The following is a 4,136-nucleotide window of genomic DNA, read 5'->3' as shown; positions in this document are numbered from 1 at the left end:
CTCTTAAATAACTGCAATTAAAATATAAGGAAGTTACTTTCCTAGCCAAATCCATAGTACACAGTGACAGAATTAAATTACAAAGGATCTCATGGGCTGACCTAGTGTCTCAGTGAGAATTATGCACTGTACCATGCCAAAGACCTACGATAGATTCCTGGCTCGGGTATTCTACTTACTGAGTTCACCAGGGATCTGAGAGGCTGCGGGGGCAGCCTTTATGGTGCTTGGAGGAGAGACAGTCCCAGTACCCAGAAACCTGGATGTAGGTCCCATGGTAGTTTGCTTCCAAAAGGATTCTTGATGTGAGGCCTTTGTTTAATGAGTATCACTGCAATGAAGGGACTAACCAGCTCATTTTCGAAAGTGATCGCCGGCCATCTTCCGACACAAATCGGGAGATGGCCGGCGATCTCCTGAACCCGGCCAAATCGGTATAATCGAAAGCCGATTTTGGCCGGGGTCAACTGCTTTCCGTCGCAGCGCCGGCGAAACACCAAGGGGGCACGTCGGTAGAGTAGTGAAGGCAGGAAGGGGGCAAGACAGGGGCGTGCTTACGAGATGGCCGGCTTCGCCCGATAATGGAAAAAAAGCCAGGCTTGACGAGCATTTCGCCGGCTTTACTTGGACCCTTTTTTTTCACGACCAAGCTTCAAAAAGGAGCCCCAACTGACCAAATGACCACCGGAGGGAATCGGGGATCACCTCCCCTTACTCCCCCAGTGGTCACCAACCCCCTCCCACCCAAAAAAAACAAACTTTTTTGCCAGCCTCTATGCCAGCCTCAAATGTCATACCCAGCTCCCTGATAGCAGTATGCAAGTCCCTGGAGCAGTTTTTAGAAGTGCAGTGCACTTCAGACAGGTGGACCCAGGCCCATCCCCCCCCCCCCGTTACACTTGTGGTGGTAAAGGGGAGCCCTCCAAAACCCACCCAAAACCCACTGTACCCACATGTAGGTGCCCCCCTTCACCCCTTAGGGCTATGGTAATGGTGTGGAATTGTAGGGAGTGGGTTTTGGGGGGGATTTGGGGGGCTCATCACCCAAGGTAAGGGAGCTATGCACCTGGGAGCTATTTTAATGTTTTTAGAAGTGCCCCCTAGGGTGCCCGGTTGGTGTTCTGGCATGTCAGGGGGAACAGAGCACTACAAATGCTGGCTCCTCCCACGACCAAATGCCTTGGATTTGGCCGGGTTTGAGATCGCCGGCATTATTTTCCATTATGGCCGAAAACCGATGCCAGCCATCTCAAACCCGGCAAACTCTGACATTTGGCCGGGCCCAACCGTATTAGCGAAGAAAAAGATGGCCGGCCATCTTTTTCGAAAATACGGTTGGCTCCGCCCACTTACGGCGCCGGTCCCGAAGATGGCTGGCCAGCTATTTGGCCCGCAACGTTCAATTATGGCTCTCCAAGTGAATTAGGAGGAGACATGAACTAGGACCGGGGGGAAAAAAACCTCAGCAGTAGCATTGCCTGGTTAAGTATCAGTGAACATAGCAGCCAGCCAACTCAGCGTGGTTTATGATCTGGTGATGTTAGGTTGTGGCTGTTTTTCTTTTCTTTATTGAGGGTACTGATTCTTTTGTGATTTTCCTCGTTTCGAATACCCCAGATTCGTGGAGAGGGTATTAGACTACATTACATCTTATGTCTGGTATTCCGCTAATATCATTTAGTCCTAAGCGGATCACAGAAAGAAGACTAAGACATTACTTAGTAATTAACAATCAATGAATACCATGTTAATTAGACAGGATATATCTACGGAACAAGATAGTTTTTATGGATTTTCTGAAAACCTGATAGACTGACATTGTATAACAGTTGGTAATACATTCCTTGCTTTTGCAGCTGATATGAAAAGGTTGACGTTTAAAAAAAACCCTTTTATATCTTGCTCCTCTAGAGCTAGGAAATTGAAGTAGCAAAGAATTATGGGGCCCTTTTACTAAGCCGCGTAAGCATCTATGCGCACCCAAAGCATGCCAAAATGGAGTTACCGGCCAACTACCTTGTGGTTTTTGTGGTAATTTCATTTTTGGCGCATGTCCGATATGCACGGCCGAAAAATAAATTTTATTTTCAGATGTGCATATCGGACGCACACCAAGTGGCATTTGATATTTGTAGGTCATTACCGCCCAGTTACCACATGAGACTTTACTGCTAGGTCAATGATTGTGGGTAAGGTCACAGACCCAAAATGAACGTGCGGAAATTTTGATATTGCCGAATGTCCATTTTCGACAAAAATTTTAAAAAGACCTTTTTTACAGGCACACTGAAAAATCGATTGGCGCACGCCCAAAACCAGTGCCTACACTACCACAAGCCATTTTTCAGCGCACCTTAGTAAATAGACCCCTCTGTGTTTCACATCTTTTACTGGTTGAAAAAGAATGAACTAGCTCATACATATAGCTAGGAGCTTTTCCGTTCGTAATTTTGAAACTCAAACAATAAAGATTATACAATGCCCTCACCTCTATCCGTAACCAGTGGAGTTGAATATAGAGAGAAGTAACATACTTTCCCAGTGAATAGATCAATCTAATAGAAGTGTTTTGTACTGTTTGTAGCATTTTCTCTAGAGATATGCAACCCAAACAGACAACTACTACTACTACTACTACTATTTAGCATTTCTATAGCGCTACAAGGCATACGCAGCGCTGCACAAACATAGAAGAAAGACAGTCCCTGCTCAAAGAGCTTACAATCTAATAGACAAAAAATAAATAAAGTAAGCAAATCAAATCGATTAATGAGAACGGGAAGGAAGAGAGGAGGGTAGGTGGAGGCGAGTGGTTACAAGTGGTTACGAGTCAAAAGCAATGTTAAGGAGGTGGGCTTTCAGTCTAGATTTAAAGGTGGCCAAGGATGGGGCAAGACGTAGGGGCTCAGGAAGTTTATTCCAGGAGTAGGGTGCAGCGAGACAGAAGGCGCGAAGTCTGGAGTTGGCAGTAGTGGAGAAGGGAACAGATGAGAAGGATTTATCCATGGAGCGGAGTGCACGGGAAGGGGTGTAGGGAAGGATGAGTGTGGAGAGATACTGGGGAGCAGCAGAGTGAATACATTACAACGTTGCAATATCCACTCCTACCCTTGCTAAAATAATATTCAAGCACCTTTCTAACCTCATTTGTAACTTTCTTTAAACTAGTCCCTGAGGGGCCCTTTTACAAAGGCACGGAAGGGCCTATGCACATCCAGCATGCACCAAATCGGCATTACTGCCCGGCTACTGCATGCCCCAGATGGTAATTCTGAATTTGGCGCACACCAAAAACACACAGTAGAAAATATTTTCTATTTTCTACCATGTGGCGCTTACCCGGCAATAAATGGCAGTGGAAGCGCGTTGCATGCTTACCACCTGGATAGTGCAAAAGACCTTACCGCTAATTCGGTGGTGGTAAGGTCTCAGGCCAAAAATGGATGCGCACTAGTTTTTATTTTGCCGCATGTCCATTTTCCAGCCCCTTAAAAAAAGGCCCTTTTTCCAGGATACAGCAAACACTGGTCGGGCACGCACCCAAAAGACGTGCTCACACTGCTGCAGGCCACTTTTTGATGCGGCTTAGTAAAAGGGCCCCTTATTTTCTAACTCCTGTTACTCTATCTTATCTATCTATAAGTTCTATCTCTGCTTACACCCTATGCTGTCTATTAAAGGGGTCCTTTTACTAAGGTGCACTGAAAGATGGCCTGTGGTAGTGTAGACGCGTGTTTTGGGCGTACACAGAATTATTTTTCAGCGTACCTACAAAAAAATGCCTTTTTTACATTTTTGCTGAAAATGGACGTGTGGGAAAATGAAAATTGTCGCACGTCCATTTTGGGTCTGAGACCTTACCGCAAACCATTGACCTTGCGTTAAGGTCTCACACGGTAACTGGGCGATAATGGTGTACGCGCATCAAATGCCTTTTGACGCACATAGCTGCCCACGCGTCAGAAAATAAAAAATATTTTTCGGATGCACATAGCAGACACACGCCAAAATTGAAATTACCACAAGGGCCACATGGTAACCGAGCAATAACTCCAATTTGGCGTGCGTTGGACACACGTGGGCACATAAACAGCTTATTAAAAGGGCCGCTAAATGTTTTATTGTGCATTGTGTTG

This window comes from Microcaecilia unicolor, chromosome 2 (assembly GCF_901765095.1).
Source record: "Microcaecilia unicolor chromosome 2, aMicUni1.1, whole genome shotgun sequence".
NCBI lineage: Eukaryota > Metazoa > Chordata > Amphibia > Gymnophiona > Siphonopidae > Microcaecilia > Microcaecilia unicolor.
Note: the sequence above shows the minus strand (reverse complement) of the source record.